Genomic DNA, 19,123 nt, shown 5'->3' on the forward strand with positions numbered 1-19,123 from the left:
CCTGCCCTTGCTCAGTGGGTTAACGATCCGGCGTTGCCGTGAGCTGTGGTGTAGGTTGCAGACGCGGCTCGGATCCCGCATTGCTGTGGCTCTGGCGTAGGCCGGTGGCTACAGCTCCGATTCAACCCCTAGCCTGGGAACCTCCATATGCCACGGGAGCGGCCCAAGAAATAGCAACAACAACAAAAAGACAAAAGACAAAAAAAATAAATAAATAAAAAGGAAAAGAGAGAGAGAAAAAAAAAAGGAGGTCCCATCGTGGCTCAGTGGAAACAAATCTGACTAGCATCCATGAAGATGCAGGTTCGATCCTTGGCTTTGCTCAGTGGGTTAAAAGATCCGGCGTTGCCGTGAGCTGTGGCGTAGGTTGCAGATGCGGCTCGGATCTGGCGTGGCTCTGGCTGCGGTGTAGGCCAGCAGCTACAGCTGCAATTCGACCCCTAGCCTGGGAAACTCCATGTGCCACGAGTATGGCCCTAAAAAGACCAAAAAAAAAAGGAAGGAAAGAAAAAAAGAAGGAAGGAAGGAAAGAAAGAAAGAAAGAGAGAGAGAGAAAGAAAGAAAGAAAGAAAGAAAGAAAGAAAGAAAGAAAGAAAGAAAGAAAGAAAGAAAGAAAAAGAAAGAAAGATTGCATGTGTGCTGGTGCAGAAACCGAGAAATTACTCCAAATTGTTACTCCAGTGGTTTTCTGTGTGGCAGGAGAAAGGATGCTTTTATATTCTCCTTTATTTTGTAAATTCTCCATGATGAATAGGTATTGCTGTTTACTTCGAATATGTATATACATGTATATATATGATTTCAGAAAAAATAGATTCCGTTTCATCTTGGAACATTTCAACGTATAGTCTGTACGTTTTAAAGTGGGCTTATGACATGATATGGCAAATGCCTGTTAAATGGCATGGAGTCTGGGCCAATGCTGGCTTTGTCCCTTTGAGATATCCTTCAGTGCACCCTTTTGCACTAAGGACCCTTCAGCTGCAGTGTTTTTATTGAAATATATTATTCAATCATATGGATCTGGGAGAGAAGCTGAACCCAGCTAGCTTCGGGCAGTTGCTTTAGAAATTCTAATACATGTTCAGTTTCTTCATGCTCCATGTATTGAACTGTAAAAATCCTGGTATTGTTACCATAGGATATCATAGGGTGAATTAAATCTCATCCCTGTTTCATTTGACCGGGAGCAGAAACAAGTCTTAAAATTCAGAAGCAACCATATAATCACTTTACATAAACTTAGAATCTCAGCTACTGTATGCTTTTATTTTTAGTATTAGTCACAGTATCACCCCTGTTTGGATATATATGATTTGTCATATACTTTTTTCTGTTCTACAGAAATTCATTAATACTAATAATGATCTGGTTTAGAATAAGTTTCAGTCTAACAGGGAACAAAAAAGTCAAGCCTCATGTAGCTGGAAACGTACTAGTAATGAGACTGTTTTGGCCGATCACATGCTCACTAGTCCATGCCCGCAGAATTCAGTCAGATGGCCTCGTGGATGAATGCACTGAAGAAGGTTTAGGAGAACAGCGCCTCCTGATCTGAAAGAAGAACAGAAAGCATGGTTTTGGTTCATAGCAGAGGTCACTGTGCCGGGGTCTAGTCCTTTCGCTTCCCGCTTCCTCGTAGCTAAACCTTGGGTTCAGGAGGAGAGCAGTACCTTGCAGTCTTCTTTCCTCCTTGCGGGACTGGGAGCAGGGGGTAGGTTCTTCTTTGGTTTGCGTTGGGCTGGTGTTCTGGGGTCCAGTCTCCTGTTTCCCAGTGGTAGTAACATTCCCACAAGCCCCAGGCTGAGCTTTCCTGCTGTAAAAATCACAGCAGGAAATATTAATTTGCAGCAAGTCAGTTCTGTAAAGGAGAGACAAAAATGAAAACAAAACCTCGCCTCTCCCAGCTGTAAACCCACGTACCTCCGTTTAAGTTGAGGTCCTTTTAGTATCCAGGCGTCTTTCACACTTTTTAATGCAAAGCTCATGCAGGTTTACAGATACATGTGTTTGAGGACCACGACGTGATTTATTTGCTTAGCACAAAATTGACTAAGCTATTGAACAAAATTGGCAAAAATGTCTTACTCTCAGAATATATGGTTATTTTAACTGCTTCAATTAAAAAATCACTTAATAGTATCAGTTTATCATTCCCAAGGAGGACCAGAGATTGAGTAAGATCTTACAGGCATCTCTAAAAGAAGGTGTTTGATTCTAGTGGAAAAAAAAAAAGATTAGATGGACAACAAGGAATGTGAAAGAGGTGTTAATTGCATTGCGGGAAGGTGAAAAGTAAGGCAAACCACTTAATTTTGGCAGCTTTATCACGTGCCAAAGCAACAAGTGTAAATGTATTTAAATATGTAATTTACGCATAACGCTGTCTGTAAGTGAATGCTGGAGAAACAAAAGATTTTCACTGGAGTCGAATGGGACAAAGGATTTCAGTGTTTGCTGTCTCTGTCTTTTCACACCTTTCTCTGTTGTACCTTTTCTGCTTAAATTGTGGGAAGATGCCTGGATACGATGATGACAGCAGAGCAGAAGAGACATGATGTCCCGTCTTCCCTTCCTTGTGCGACAGTCTCATGTACCTACATGTGCCTTCTGATATCACCAGGACAGGACGTTTAGGCTCGTGCTGACACGAAACTTAAATCTCAGCCAGTGGCTTTCATCTGTGTTGCAGCCTTGTGCCGGGCTGCTCGTTGTCAAGGTGTCCAATAAGAGGACTACAAAACCGGGATGATGCCCACTTTTATTTCCTGTCCCATAAACCTTGAAGTCGGCGCCTCCGTTGGTAATTCATTGCTGCCGCAGTCGCTCACCCCACGACACTGCAGGTAGCAAACAAAGCAGGGGCGAAGGACCGGGGATGCCGGCTGCAGGGAGAACTTGGTGGTCGGGGAATAGAGCGGGGCCGCCGGGGTAGGTAGGTCCCTGAGAGCCTGGGTGCTGTTTAGGGATCGGTTGTCCAGTGGACTGTTTCCAAAGAACTGACTCTCAGTTCAGGGACAGTTCTCTGACAGCTGTGCAGACTTCCTCGTGGAAGGTCCTTTTTCCCACAAGAAATTATTTTAACATGTCCGCGCTGGCAGTGCTGAGCTCTGAGCACACGCTGGGAAGGGGTCCGAGGCAGGACATTGACTGTGGCCTCTGAAGCGCGTGCCTTTACCCAGCCCTGGGCTTGGGCTCCAGGCAGCTCTCCTCCTCCAAGACCGCTCTCTTCTGAAAGCCCTCGGAAAATTGTCGTCCGCCTCCATTTTCCCTTCTGGTTCGGTTGTGAAATTTGTGTGGTTATATCTAATTTTAAGAAACATCACCAATGATGGGCAGGAAACTACAGATAATATTTCATGTGAGGCATATTTCCAAGAAGCACAGGATGAAATGAGCTCCCTACCAGTGGAGAAAGTATTTCTTTTGCTTTCTATGATTTACATTTCAAAACAACCTTTTGGGAGAAAGTAACTAATAAACGCTTTCCGAGTCTCTGCCTACGCGATTGAACATATATTGCAATTTTTGTTTTCATCTTCCCCAACGTGATGGTTGAGGCAGAAATTGACTGTGTGAACTTGTCTTCCATAAGCTTTTATTCACTGTTATTAAGGACTGCAATCTATGTACTAAATTTATTAGATCAATTATTTTAATCTTCATGCATGTTTAAGACTTCAAAGACCCCTTTCTTCTGATTTTCATTCATTTAAATAGTTTCCTGCACATCACAGTTTGGGTGCCTTTACTTTGATACATAATTACTATTCTGCAAGAGCTCTGGATACTTTTAATGTCATTTGACCTTAGGATTTTAATAGAATTAAATGCAAACAAGATGTGAAAACAAGGGTCATGGAGAAACTTTGTTACTGAGCATTGAAAGAAGTTTTAAACTCTTGGTCAAAATGCGATTCTGTGTTTAAGAAATCAAAAACATGCTAGGGGATGCCTTCAGAAACATCTATAGAGATTGTTTTGATTTTAGAAGCTAGCATTCATTTCTATCATCTGGGACTGCAGTCATCCCTCGGTATCCACAGTGGATGATTCCAGAACTCCCTCCCACCTCACAGATACCAAAATCCAAGGATGCTCAGGCCCCTTATATGACATGGCATACATAGTATCTGCACATAACTCATGCGTACCTCTCATGCATCACATCATCTCTAGATCACCTGTAATACCCAATACAGTGAAAGTGCTGTGTACATAGCTGTGAATACAACGTTCAGAGCTATGTGAATAGTTACCAGTGTGTGACAAATTCAAGTTTTGCTTTTTGGAACTTTCTGGAATTTTTTTTCCTTCCAAATATCTTTGATCCACAGTTGGTTGAATCTGTGGATGCAGAACCAGTGGCTCTATGGTTCCTCTTTTCCTCTAATCCCCAATTCTTAAAACTCTGAATCCATTTCTTTCTTTGCATCTTTCTTATGATGAATCATGAGACCCATCTTTCAAGGCCAGAATCGTATTGGGAAGCAATGTTTGAAAAGTCCAGCTCTATAGCTGATAAATAAGCAGTGTGTCTGTTGTCTTTACTCTCCCTGGAAGTCTTTTTTTTCTCGCGCACATTTTTAAGTCAGATGTTATCAGCTTTGACTTCCAGCTTTCTCTAATTGCTGACTGTCACCTCCCTCCCCCAGCCCGAGAGAGTCAACAACATTGATGCTATGCATTCTCTAACTAAATAAAAAGAGAGGCACTGAACTCCCAAGGAGTCTTTGAAATTCTGTTGCTTTCAGATCAATAAGATGTCAGGGATGATGATCAAAAATAAAATTCAAGGATGTGGGATAATATTTCCAGACACGGTGATTTATAAGCTAGCCAGGAAATCTAGTTTCCGAATTACTGTGTGTAGAAATACGATAATTTCAATATTAATTTCACTGAATTTTTAAATTATTTTTATAATCTGAATTTATGGAAATAAAAAAATCCATACGTTGTCATTTTGTGACCTTGATTTCTGAATTCTCCTAGAAACGTTGGCTGGGCAAACAATATTTCCTTATAGTAATCCATCATCATCCATAAAAAGCAGAAAACATGACCATCTGTATTAGAGATACAAGGAATGCAGATTTTCTAAACTAGAGTTAGTGGCACGTAGTGAATCCTTATAGCAGGAAAGAGAAACAGGAACGAGCCTGGCCAGGTTGCGGGGGCCCAAGGCAGGAAGGTTCTCGCAGGTCAGTGCAGCTAGCTCTTGACACGCATCTCTGGAGCGCGCTGGGTGTCAAGGATGAGCAGCTGTCCTGTGGACCTGTGTGTCCCAGGGCAGTTCTGAGAACCCTGACCAATGACCCTCATCAATGAAACGCATGAGGTGACCCTCAGAGGTCTGCGAAGTGGCGAAAATGTTTTACTTGCCAAACCCAACTGTGATTTGCAAATGAAACATTTTAAAAGGCATGTTTTGACGTAGCTAGAACTGAGCCCTTTGGTATTTACTGTCCCTTTTTTTTTCTTATTCCTCTATTTAATAAACTATGTTGGGGTTAGTAGACAAACTATTCCATCTAGAGTCGACCACGAAGTCCTACTGTATAGCACAGGAAACGACATCTGATCTCCTGGGATAAACCATAATGGAAAGAAATATTAAAAAAAAAAAAAAGGCATATACGTGTCGAACTTGGCTGTAGAGCAAAAATTAGCATGTTGTAAATCAACAACACTTCAATAAAAATTAAATGAAATATGTTGATGAGAATTCAGCATCACCTGTGAAGTACAGTGTTGAAGGTTACTTTAAAGTAAAATGCAAAAAAAATCGAATTGATGATTTGATGAGGAAAACCTTTCTGAAAGAGACTTGGCCTACGTCTTGGCGTTCCATTCAAGACGTCTGCCCAAACCATAAACGTAAATGACTAGGCCATATGGAAATTTGTTGTAAAAGATGTTTTAAATTAGCCAATGACTCCCACAGTCTTGGATGTTATGCTGGCTTCTGAAGTTGGCTCGTGGAGAGTTTTTATGCAACCAAACTGAAGTTCTTTTCCTGAGAAGTCCTTGTTACGTTTGTTCTGGTTCATACCCCAAGGATTTACCTAAGTTATAATTGAATATTGCATTTTTAAGAAGGTTTCTTAATTTATTAATTGCTTCATCAAATCTTGCTTGTGTTGTTCTGTCAGGATAATTTAATTTCACATCAGCTAATTTTGCCTATGCAATATTTCCCCTGAAAATCACATAGCTTGGCAAGCTGTTACAGGTGGTAAGAAAGAAAATACTTTTATAGGAGGCATTAAAATGTGCAATTTGGAGTGCAATCATTTTATCAGTCTTTGGAGACATTCCATTGCTAATGCTTTTGTATCTTTAAAAGAAAAGGTGTCTTTTACTAAAAAGCCAGTCCTTTGCTTACTGTGCCCTCGTCCCCTGTGCCCAAGCACCCCTCCTTCCTGCCTGCCTCCTCCTTCCCCAGGAATTTCTCCCAGGGTTCCTGATGGGATAACAGCAGGGCCTGGTTTCTGAGTAGCCAAAAAAACAAAAACAAAAACCCAAAAAGAAATAAAAGAAAAAAAAAATCCCTTGTCAGTAGTAACAATACCCAGTGAATAATTCAGACCTGACGAAAGAAAGTCTCATTGGACAAAAAGGTACCTGTTTCAGTGAACCGCCAGTGGGCAGCTAGTGATGGCGGTTGTTAGGGGGGTGCCGGGAGTTCAGAGGGGTTTGGGGTTAACCTGAGAGAGTGGCAGTGCGGGCGCCTTCCCGAGCCTCCTTTGGGCCGCGCGGGTTCCTCCCGGCGTCGCTTACCTCGCTGGTTCTGCCATCTCCCTCCCGCTAAGGCTTTGCTGTAGAAAGCGGGTTCGCGTCTGCGGACAGAAACGGGGAGCAAAGGAGGACAGACAGCGGCTTTGACGGAGCGCCCGCGTTCGAAGCAGGGGAGCCCTGCCTTTGCAGGGACTCAAAGGCCGGCCGCCCAGGAGCGGGGACCCCTGACGGTGAAACGGGGTGGGGGCCGCGGCGGGCCTGGCTGGGGGCCCTGGCGGGCGAAGCCGAGGCCGGGTCCTGGAAGAGGGCAGGCCAGGGGTCGGCTTGCGGAGCATCCTTGGCCTCCTCTGGCAGGTCCTGAGCTGGAAGCGGGCGGGGGGGCAAACATGGGAAAGTGGCCGCCCCGGAGCGCCCCTCTCCCCCCGCGGCCGACGGTGCCGAGGACGTGCCTGGCCGGCCCGGCGCTCGGGGGGCCGGGCTTCTGTGGTCTGTCCGTGCGGCCGGTCCTCCCTTTGTCCTGAGGGGTGTGTCTAGCCAGGTGGGCTCGGAATATACCGAAGTGGGACCTTGCACGTTAGGAGGGTACTGGGATATTTTTTAAATTGACGTTTTACTTCGTAAATAGGAAAATCCGCTCTTTTTGAAGGACTTAGCGTCTGCTAACCACCAGCACACTCGAGATACAGCAGATGACCTCCAGAAGGCCCTCTGCCTCCCCTTGGTGGCCCGCCCCTCCCTCCCCCTGACCCCAAGCAGCCGTTGATCTGCTGACCTATGGCTTGTCTTTTCCAGAATGTCACATGGATGGACGGAGCTCTCTGATCTGGCTTCCTCCACGTATCCTAAGGCGTATGACACATCCATGTGGGTGGATGGGTGTCCCTTGTTTATTCTCTTTCTAAACGCATCTGAGCTCCCGGCTCTGTCTTTACTCTGCCAGTTCTCCCTGACGTCCTCTTCCTGCTCCAGGGTCCAGTGCAGGACTCTTTGCTGCATTTAGTCGTCGTGTCTTCTTAGCCTCCCCCGATCTGTGACGCTTCCGGTCGGTCTTTCCTTAGTTTCGCGATCTTGACACTTTGGAAGCTTCCTGGTCAGGTGTTTTGTGGAGTGTCCCTCCTGTCCCCATGATTAGCCTGGGCTTGTGGATTTGGAGGAAAATCATGGAGCTCAGGCGCCCTTTCCATGACATCGTATACAGGGCTGTGTGATGTCACGTGACTCTTTCCTGCTCCTGGGGAGCTTGATCGCTGGGTGCTGGTGGGTTTGACAAGTTCCTCTAAGGTGCAGTTCCTATGTTTTTTTCCCTCCACTGTACTTCTGAAAGATTTTTTTTGCATCGTAGCCACATGTGTGATGTTTCTCCTCCCCCTTTCTCTGACACCAGGGTAGCTATTGATTTGGGGGGAGGGGGGCGAGCTTCTGCATCTTCTCTGGGTGGGCCCCCCTCCCAGCTGCATCCACCATGGAAGCGCTAGAGACCCCTCAGTTTAAGGGTCTTTAGGGACGTTTCATATTGTAGGCACAATTGATTAAGCCACTGACTCATTCCCCAGTATCCTTTCCTCCCCCAGAGGCTGGGGGAGTGGAACTGCAGTTCCCAGTTTCTGACCAAGGTCTGGTCTTTCTGCAGCCAGCCCCCCATCTGCAAAAGCTGTACAGGATCCCACCAAGAACACCAGCTTCACAACAGAAGACCTGCTCTCATCCCACCACCTAGGAAGTTCCTTGTGTCAGGAAGTCTGTTGCCAGGACCCCGGGGCGAGCCTGGATGTGTACCTCCCCTGGGACCACGGCTCCTTCCAAGCAGGTCGGTCACAGTGACCAGCCCTCCCTGAGGGGAGGGAGAGTGTGTCACAGCACTCGGTCATCAGTGGCTGGCCCGGGGGAGACCCCGGAGGCTACGCAAAGAGCTGTTTCTCCTTCTACTCGCATCCGGTGGCTCTTGCTTGTAGCAGTTCTCGTGCGAAGTTCTGCTTGCCTCCTTCCTTCTACCGTTATTATTTGGAAGTCTTCCCTAACAAAGGTTCTGCCTCTTCCCTGTGTATTTATTTTTATCCAATCATTTATTCTAGCATTATGGACATGGGTATGCATTACAATTTCTCAGTTTTTAATTCATAGCTCAGATTGTTCCAACCCTGGGAGCTTTTTCAGGTTGGCTTCTGTGTGTCCCTTTGATTTTTTTTTTTTTTTTTTTTTGCTCCGTTCTTCCTTACTCTCTGGCACCATGAGATGCTCCAGGCTCAGAGTTCCCTGGTGGCCTGGAGATTAAGGATCCAGTGTCATCACTGCTGTGACACGGGTTCAGTCCCTTGCCCAGGAACTTCCACGTGTGGATGGTGCAGCCAAAAAAAGAAAAAAGAGAGAGAGAGAGAGATGCTTCCGGCTCATTTTGTATGTTTTCTGCACCAGCCCCAGAACTAGCCATTTCTTAAAATATCCCTGGTTTCCTGTAATTGGAAAATCAGATTAGAAACTGGTGCCGGTTGTGCTGGTAGCTACCAGCTTGTCACACTTCTAGGCCTCTCGGTAGTCAGAGCTTGGGAATAAACACAAATATTCTAACCCGTATGTACATGCAACTCTATATTCCTACAGCTGTCTATCTGTGTATATTTTAAAATAATCATGACCTCATGCAGGTATCTCCAGCTATAACCCAGGACCACGGGTTCATCCTATCTTTTCTATTTCATCTGGGTTTAGTCTTGGAAGATTGTACTTTTCTAAGAATTTGTCTATTTCCTCTAGGTTTTCCGTTTTATTGGCATATAGTTGCATATGGTAGTCTCTTATGATCCTTTGTATTTCTGTGATGTCCGTTGTTACTTCTCCTTTTTCATTTATAATTTTATTGATTTGAGTCCTCTCTCTTTTTTTCTTGATAAGACTGGCTAAGGGTTTATCAATTTTGTTGATCTTTTCAAAGAACCAGCTTTTCGGTTCATTGATCTTTTCCATGGTTTTCTTCATTTCTGTTGCATTGATTTCTGCTGACTTTGCTTCTACTAACTTTAGGTCTTGTCTGTTCTCTCTCGAGATGCTTTAGATGTAAAGTTAAAGTCCCCACGATGACTGAGTTGTCGATTTGTCCTTTTACGGTCGTTCGCAGTCGCCTTATGTATGCGGTGAACCTGTGTTGAGTGCGTGGATATTTAAAACTGTTACGTCTTCTTCTTGGACTGATCCTTTGATCATTATGGAATGGCCTTCTTTGTCCCGTAAAATGTTCTTCATGTTAAAGTCTATTTTGTCCGATAGGAGTCTTGCTACTCCAGCTTTCTTTTGATTCCTGTTTGCACGGAATATTTTCTTCCATCCTCTCACTTTCGATTTGTGTGGGTCCCTAGAAGTGAAGTGCGTCTCTTGAAGACAGTATGTATATGGGTCTTGTTTTTGTATCCATTCAGCCAGTCTGTGTCTTTTGGTTGGGCGTTTAGTCCATTAACATTTAAGGTAATCATTGATATGTATATTCTTACTGCCATTTTATTAATTGCTTTGGATCTGTTTTTGTTGCTCTTTTTTCTTCCCTTCTTCTCTTCTCTTCTCTGTGGTTTGGTGACTATCTTTAGTGTTTTGTTTGAGTTGATTTTTCTTATTTGTTTGTGTATCAATTGTAGATTTTTGGTTTGCAGTTATTCTGAAGTTTTGCTATAAGAGTGTATATATATATGAGATTGTTTTAAGTTGTTGGTCTCTCAATTGCAAGTGCATCTCCAGTGTCCTGCATTTGTACCCTCCTCTTCTCATGATTTCTGATTTTGATGGCATAATTGTGCGTGGATGATTTAATATCTTTACTGTATATATGCCTTTACTGGTGAGCCTTGTCATTTGTGGTATTTTTGTTTCTTGTTGTGGCCTTTCCTCTTCTGCCTAGAGAAGTTCCTTTAGTGTTTGTTGTAAAGCTGGTTTAGTGTTGCTGAATTCTCTTAGCTTTTACTTATCTGTGAAGCTTTTGATTTCTCCTTCAAATCTGAATGAGACCATTGCTGGGTAAAGTAATCTTGGTTGGAGGTTTTTTCCTTTCATCATGTTAAGTATATCATGCCACTCCCTTCTGGCCTGCAGAGTTTCTGCTAAAAAATCTGCCAATAACCTTATCAGGGTTCCCTTGTATGTTATTTGTTTCTCTTCCCTAGCTGCTTTCAAGATTTTCTCTTTGTGTTTAATTTTGGTCAGTTTGATTAATATGTGTCTTGAGATATTCCTCCTTGGGTTTGTTTTATATTATATTTGTTGTGCTTCCTGGATTTGAGTGGGTGGTTCCTTTCCCATGTTAGGGAAATTTTCGGCTATTACCTCTTGGAATATTTTTTCTGTCCCCTTCTCTCTCTCTCTCTCCTCCTTCTGGCACCCCTGTAATATGGATGTTGGTGCGTTTAATGTTGTCCTGGAGATCTCTGAGACTCTCTTGATTTTGTTTTCAATCTTTTTTCTCTTTTCTGTCCTGCATCATAATTTCTACTAACCTGTCCTCCCCCCCCACACTTATTCGTTCTTCTGCCTCCTGTATTCTCCTGTTAGCTGCTTCTAGTGAATTTTTTATTTCAGTTATTGTATTTTGCATCTCTTCTTGTTTAAGTTTGATATCTTATATCTCTTTGCTCAGTGTTTCCTGTAAGTTATCCATCTTTGCCTCTAGTTTATTTCCAGTGTCTTGCATCATCTTTAGCATCAACAGTCTAAAGTCTTTTTCCTGGAGGCTGACAATCTCCTGATCACTTAGTTATTTTTCCTTTTTTTTTTTTTTTCATCTTTTTCCTTCATCTGAGTTATAGTTCTCTCTGTCTTTTCATTTTTATAGCTTTTTGGTGTGGTGACCTTTCTACAGATAATAGAGTTGTAGTCTGTCCTACCTCTGGTGTCTGCCCCCCTTGTGGCTGAGGTTGGTATGGGGGCTTGCTGCAGGCTTCCTGATGGGAGGGACTGATACCTGCCCTCTGGTAGGTGGAGCTGATTCCTATCCCTCTGGTGGGTGGGGCTTTGTCTCTGGATGAGATTAGACTTGGCTGTGGGCCTGGGAGGCCTTTAGGTAGCCTGTTTACTGATGGGCAAGGCTGTGATCCCACCTGGATTGTTGTTTGCCCTGGGGCTTCTCAGCACTGATGGGTGGGGCCAGATTTTCCCAAAGTGGCCACCTCTAGAGAGAGGCTCCTTGCTGAATATTCTCAAGAGCTTTGTTTCCAGTGTCCTTCCCCCACAACAAGCCACATTCATGCCTGTTTTCCCAGGATGTCCTCCAAGAACTGCAGTCAGGTGTGACCCAGATTCCTATGGAGACTTTGCTTTGCCCTGGGACACAGTGCACGTGAAAGTCTGTGTGGGCCTTTTAAGAATGGGGTCTATTTTCCCCAGTCCCATGGAGCTCCTGTGCACAAGCCCCACTGGCCTTCAATGCCAGATGCTCCAGGGGCTCTTTCTCCCAGTGCCAGATCCCCACACATGGGAGTTTGATGTGGGGCTCAGAACTCTCACTCCCGTAGGTGAGTCTCTGTGGACCAGTTACTTTCCAGTCTGTGGGGCTTCCCCCAGGGAGGTATGGGGTTGCTTGTATTGTGTAATTGCCCCTCCTACCTCTTGATGTGGCCACCTCTTTGTCTTCTGGGGTAGGATGTCTTTTTGAAAGTTTCCGGTCCATTTGGTTGAAGATTGCTTGGCATTTGGATGTAAATTTTGTTGTTTTTAAGAGAGAAGTTGAGCTCCACTCCTTCTGTTCTTAATCCCATCCCTATCTTCCTCCATTTCTTATTTGTAATTTTTCTCTTTCTTTAGCAGCGAGAGTCTCACTTCCATCCTCTCATTTATTTACTTATTTAGCCCTAGTGTACATGCATGCTAGTTTCAGAACTGCTGGCTCCCACCCCTGTGAAGAGCAAATTTACACACCAAGCAGTGTTGACCTCCAGCTCCTTTACCTTATCCTGAAATACACAGGTACAACACTTTGCTGAAACTGTTTAGGGCACCTCCTTTCTGCCCTCAGGCCCTGCAGTGAGGTCCTGCCACACATCGGTCCCTCTCTTGCTAATCATTCATTCGTTTCTCACAGTCTGTGTCCTGCCTGGGGTCTCCCACTCTCCTGGCTGATTTTTGTTTGTTTTTAGTTTGCACACGGCGAGGTTCAGTTGTGGCTCTTCCTTTCCGTGGGAGCATAGACGCTCAGGGTTGCATGTCTACCACTGCAGCTCCCTCTAGAACAGCTCCAGCACGCTGAAACCCTGTGTGTGCCCTTTGTGCTGTGTCCTGCCCTCCAAGCCCTGGTGACCGCTGAGCTGTTCCCGACCTCACAGCTTTGCCATTCTCAGTGTGTCTTATCAATGGGATTTTTAGGTCTTAGCTAGCAAAATGCATTTAAGATTTATCCATGTGCATCAACAGTTCATTCTTTTTCATGTTGGGCCGTCTGCCCTTGTCTGATTAGATGACATTGTGTTTATGCATTCATTCATGGAGGCATGTTTTTGGTTAGGGGTGAAGCTGCTCTAAACATTGCCTACTTAGTCTTTTGGAAACTTACATTTTCAATTCCTCTGGGTGGATATCTAGGAGTGGGTCAGATGTTATATGTCGAATAGTTTTGTTTTGTTTGCCTTTTTCTAGGGCCACTCCCACGGCATATGGAGGTTCCCAGGCTAAGGGTCAAATCGGAGCTGTAGCCACCGGCCTACACCACAGCCACAGCAGTGCGGGATCCGAGCCACATCTACGACCTACACCGCAGCTCACGGCAATGCTTGATCCTTAACCCACTGAGCAAGACCAGGGATGGAACCTCATGGTTCCTAGTCGGATTCGTTAACCACTGTGTCACAGTGGGAACTCCTATATGTTTAATTTTTATGTTAAGTGTTTGCACAGTGTTTGTTTATCTAGAACAGAGAATGAACAGCTTGTTGACTGCCCGGTTACACGTGGCTTTTTAAAGTTGATTGATATTTTCCCTTAATTTCTTTGAAAGATCCAGCATCTATGGTATTAAGAACCTTTTTCTTTTGATCCATACTTAGTGATTTATTTAGCATTTGGTGGCACCTCTCCTAAACAAATTCCCGTATCATTTCATCTTTTCCCTGTCTTAAAAAAAGACAGGCCTAATCCTTGTACAGGGATGATGAAAAATAAGAAAGAAAGAGAAAGAGAAAGCAGGAGGAGGCAAAGACGAAGACATCCAGGATATTGCGGAGGGCGGGGAGGACACAGGGCAGCCTCGGGAGTGTTGCTGGTACCAGTCTGCTTGGCGTGAAGACGCCACGTCCCGCAGTGGCTCCGTGACACGTGGAAATGGAGGCATTAAAGTCATGAAGTCCCACGGCACTGGGACACCGTGGCTGGACGGTCTGCACACTGCTAACAGAAATCAGAAGGATAGTACTTAAGAACAAGCGTGAAGGTTTTGTATTTGCTCTGATTTTTTATATAGCAGGAGGTGGAGCTTTTCACTTCCTGCTCAGCAGTTTAAATCCAGCCCTGGGCAGAAATACGCAAACGCTGTTTCTATGTGACAAGTCTTTAGCTCCTATTTCCAGTGCTTTCTCTGTAGTGAACTACAGGCACAACACATCAGCAGATGACTGGGTATCTACATCTATCTTTGTGGGGTTATGTGATTTTTAGCTATAACCTGGCCAAGAGCTGTTTAAAGAAATTGAAAATATTTTTCCTGGAGTGATTTAGGAATGAACACGATAGGCTTTTAATTCTGTTTTGAGGAGTATGTTTCTGCTGTTAACACCTGACATGCTCCTTAAACAACCCTTTATTCACCTTAGATCGGTGGGTCTGGTGGAGGTAGTCCTGCCTCCTACGGGATGTTTGTGGGGGCGTTTCTGGGGTGCCAGTGATGGCGGTCATGGGCGGGCAGGAGCCAGGCTGGACACCTGCCCTGCTCGGGAGGGTCCTTCGTGATCAAGAGCGGTTCCGTGCGCTCCTGCGTCTTTCTCTTGTCTCCCCTGATGTTGAGGTAGGTTAAAAATCAAACAAATAAATATCGATTATGGGCTGAGCCTAGACCTTCATTTTAAAAATGAGCACATGGTATTTTTGCAGTTTTAACATGTACTGAAATTTTCCGCCAATGCAGCTCCTGAGTAAATTGAGGAGAATGGTACTGTGTTTTGTCGGGAACTCAACCAAGCGCTATCATCATTTCAGCAGTGCCCTGGTGGCATCGGAGCGGCAGTACAACACACCTGTATCTGTCTTCATTTGTAGCGGTGGCGTGCAAATATGTAACGGAAGGCGTTTGGGATTCACTGTAATGAACCTAGAACCAAATGTTTTCTAATTAGTGGAGGAACATTAAATGTGAAGGAATCACACACTTCAAAGGTTTTAAAAACCCTTTATTAATAAACTGTCATTTATTTCCATCCTCTCCTCTGTTTTTTATTTTCTTAATATGACTGTCTGAACTATATTGTAAAATTATATATTTAAATTATTGAAAAGACAAAAAAACATTATTGAGTCGGGAGGGGGGGTTGCCTGCTATTTTCAGTCTTACTGTGATGCCTCCACCAGGAGATTCCAAGTTGTGTTAGAGCTGCTTGTTTCTTCCACTCTTACGTGTGAGGGCCCATGTCTATCACTAGGCCTGTGATGGGGATTTGACATATGACATGTGTTTCTGGGATCCATTGTCAGCACCCTCTCCCATGTCAACAAACTGCTCATTATTTTGACACAACATTTAAAAATGACCCTCATTATTCCTGAAAATGTCATGTTTCTTCCTCTCCATTTTATTTTTTTTTATTTTATTTATTTATTTATTTATTTATTTATTTATTTATTTATTGTCTTTTTGCCTTGTCCAGGGCCGTTCCCACGACACATAGAGGTTCCCAGGCTAGGGGTCCAATCAGAGCTGCAGCCACCGGCCTACACCAGAGCCACAGCAACGCAGGATTCGAGCCGCGTCTGCGACCTACACCACAGCTCACGGCAACACCAGATCCTTAACCCACTGAGCAAGGCCAGGGATCGAACCCGCAACCTCATGGTTCCTAGTCAGATTCATTAACCACTGAGCCACGATGGGAACTCCCTCTCCATTTTATTATTTTTTTATTATTTTTTTTTCTCTTTTGTCTTTTTAGGGCCACACCCACAGCATATGGAGGTTCCCAGGCTAGTGGTCTAATTGGAGCTGTAGCCGCCGGCCTACACCATAGCCACAGCAATGCAGAATCCGAGCCACGTCTGCAACCTACATCACAGTTCATGGCAACACCGGATCCTTAACCCTCTGAGCGAGGCCAGGGATCGAACCCACAACCTCATGGTTCCTAGTCGGATTTATTTCCACTACACCATGACAGGAACTCCTCTTTATCTCCATTTCAATAATGTGTCATTGGCCTTGGAATTTTATTTCAAGAAATATAATTTCCTCTTTCTCTTACCATTGACCAAAAGCTACCGGTTACTATTTAGCTTAACCTTAGTATTTTAAGTTGTTTAATAATCCCACAATTTTATTGAAGTATAGCTTTTGCTGTACAGTAAAGCACACCCATCTTCAGTGTACAACTCAGTGAATTTTTCTACAAACGTGGGAGGAGTATAGAGTGAGCACCCTTGTACTCACCAGCGAGTTGCTGCGCTTGACGCTTTGCTGCATGTGCCTCCGCATGTGTCTCTCCATCCCCTCATCCCTCTGTTTCCCCACCCATCCATCGTATTATCCGATGCTTTTCAAAGCAAGTTTGCCGACATCAGTATATACTTACCCTTAAAATACTTCACCGTGCGTATTATTAACTAGATTTCAATGTCTGTTACTTTTTAAGGCAAAATTTGCACCCTGTGAAATGTATAAATAGTTCAGTGTACCACTCGGTTGGTTTTGACAGCTGCCTACATCTGTGTGCAGAAGCCCAGACACATGGAAGCATCACCATCGCCCGCCCTGAGCAGCACCTCGATACCCTTCCTCGTCAAAGCTGACCTCAGTCCCCAGAAGAAACCACTGTTGGTGTTTTTCATCGTAGATTCATTTAGCCCTTGTCTAGGATTTATGGGTGACCCTGGGAACTGCGACGGGGGACCACGGGCCAAAACTATTTTTGTAAAACTTCTTAAATCTTCTTTGCCCCTGCCCGTCCCCTTCTGTTGAGCATCTGCTAGGGGTTTCCAGTTCTACATTAATTCTTTGCATTGTAGTGGTGCTGCCATTAGTTCCATATTTCAGTGACAACCGCAAGCTCAGGAAAGAAGAAACACTTTAAAACTTGTATTAAGGCAGTTATTATTCCTCATCCTACTGGACAAAAGCATCCCCCTGTCCCTTTTTCACAGCACAGATTTAATTATGCCCCTTTTCTTTTCTGCAATGACATTCGTAGATAAAAGAACCAACCTACACATATAATTTCAGAAAATCAATATAATACCCTAGCTTTGCTATAAAGGAGAAGTAAAGTAATTCGTAATGAATATGTATTTTAATATGTAAATTGGATGCAGAAGTAGATATAAGAACACAGCTGTCTTCTATTAAGTCAACCATTAAAGGGATTTTCAAAAATGTAAACCAGTGCCATCTTTTAATTTTTTCTTTGTTTTGCAAAATATATTTTTCATAAAATATGATGCCGTATGTATTAATATGTAGGGTGTTCTTACCATTTCTAATGAATATTTTAAGTGTCTCAGCTTCAAACTGACTTTGAGAAAGAAATAGAATCAACATAAAGCAAAGCTTTGGGGGTTCTCAATAATTATAATTTTAAGATTGTATGAGGAGGCTGAGACGGAAAACCTAGAGAACCACTGGTTTAACCTGTCCTAGAATTTCATATAAATAGATTCATACAGAAGGTGTATGTCATTTGTCTAACGTTTCTTTTGACTCACCCTAATGGTTCTGCGATCCATCTGTATTGTTTGGTTTGCTGGGCGCTTGTTCCTTTTGATGGATAAATAATGCCCAGCACATGAATGTACCACAGTCAATGAATTTTTAAATATATTTGCACCCATGAAAACACCATCTGGATGAGGATAAAAAATGCTTCCGTTGCTGCCGCCCCCAAAGGTACCTGTTATTCTGAAGCCTGCAGATGCCGTGGAGAAGAACCATGACAAATACTGCTGCTCGGCCTGGCTGCTCCCATGCGGCGCTGTGCCTGAGAGTCTGCTGTGTGGCGCTCAACAGCAGGTCGCCTTTTTTCTTCGCTTCTCGCGCCGCTTCTTGCTCTTGTGTCCGCTTACCCCTCTCCCCTCATGGTCCTGTGCTTCCCTGTTGACTGGCCCTCATGTTCCATGTCTACAGGCAGGCGTGTTCTTTACAAGAAGGTCCAGCATCTGACAGCTCCGTCATGCCTCCGGTGGAGTCAGGCTGAGGCAGTCATGTATTGAAATGCGTGATTGTTATAAATTCTTTCCTTCTTTATGTCGTTGTTAGGGCATGACATTGCTTTTTTTAAAAAAAACCTATGTCAAGGTGGATTATGTCTTCTGTGGCGTTCACCTCAGAAGAGTAGGGTGGGCAGGACTGAACATCTTTTGTTTAAAGGGTGGGGGCGGGCGTTGGCTCCCAAAGGGTTGAGAATCCTTCCTGGATCATGTTTTAAAGTCTTTATTTTCTTTTTAGCTCATCAGTCTTGCTGAAACATAGAACCTAGTAGCACTAACATAACAGTGCAAAGAATTAATCATTTGCTTCATGAGAACATGTTTTTAAAGTGTACTGTTTACTGAAAAAAATGGCATTTTTCCAAGAGGTGACATTTCTGGCCAGTTGGCCACGATTGGCTGTGATGGATAGAAACACCGCGTTCGGGTGCTGGCGTCTTGAATCATGTGCGAGAGTCTCATACTGCTTTCTAGGGGATGTTACTCCTGTTGTATGTGATTATATTTATTTCCCTGGTATTTGATTTGCATTGGTTCATGTACAGTGAGGGAACTGTTCATTTTTTTCTCAGTCTGAGCATTTTCTAAATCCATGCCTCAGCAACATCTTTTATTCCAAGAAAATAGCCTAGCCACCATGAATTGCAAAGCACGTTATCCTACTCTTCACCCCGGGAAGTGAGTAGAATGGTAGCTCCCGGGACGGGCTCTCAAGTCATAGACTACCTTGATTTTTATCTTGGTTCTACCAGCCGCGTCACTTCTCTTGTCTGCCTCAGTTTTCTTCGCCATTCAATGGGAGTGATTGTACCGACTTCATAGCAGCCATCGTACCTACTTAACAGGGTCGCTGTAATTATTAAATGGAGTATAGAACATGAAACAGAACAGTGCCTGACTTTTAGTAAGTGATCAATAAAGAATAATTTTGAATTATTTTAGGTTTTTATTGTGGCTGCTCATAAACGGTAAAATTAGAAATTCTGTCCCCCTGAAGAATTTGAGGGGATTAGTTTTT

The 19,123-nt window shown here is 43.9% G+C and overlaps 1 protein-coding gene and 1 long non-coding RNA gene across 8 annotated transcripts in view; one reads left to right on the plus strand and one right to left on the minus strand.

The window, feature by feature from the left end:
• The window catches only part of SDK1 (sidekick cell adhesion molecule 1), an 823,726-nt gene that overhangs the window by 423,730 nt on the left and 380,873 nt on the right, over nt 1-19,123 (plus strand). The gene's annotated exons all lie outside the window — the stretch shown is intronic.
• Nucleotides 1,243-7,888, minus strand: LOC146404331 (uncharacterized). Its single transcript, XR_014840042.1, has 4 exons — nt 7,514-7,888; nt 6,784-6,842; nt 1,674-1,816; nt 1,243-1,554 (listed from the first exon to the last, which is right to left on the minus strand). It is a non-coding gene; the product is annotated as an uncharacterized LOC146404331 (long non-coding RNA).

The sequence above is a fragment of the Sus scrofa genome, chromosome 3, assembly GCF_054392235.1.
Source record: "Sus scrofa isolate SSC_HxYL_T2T_F1_AM1 chromosome 3, Sscrofa_HxYL_maternal_Yorkshire_Landrace_v2.0, whole genome shotgun sequence".
Taxonomy (NCBI): Eukaryota; Metazoa; Chordata; class Mammalia; order Artiodactyla; family Suidae; genus Sus; species Sus scrofa.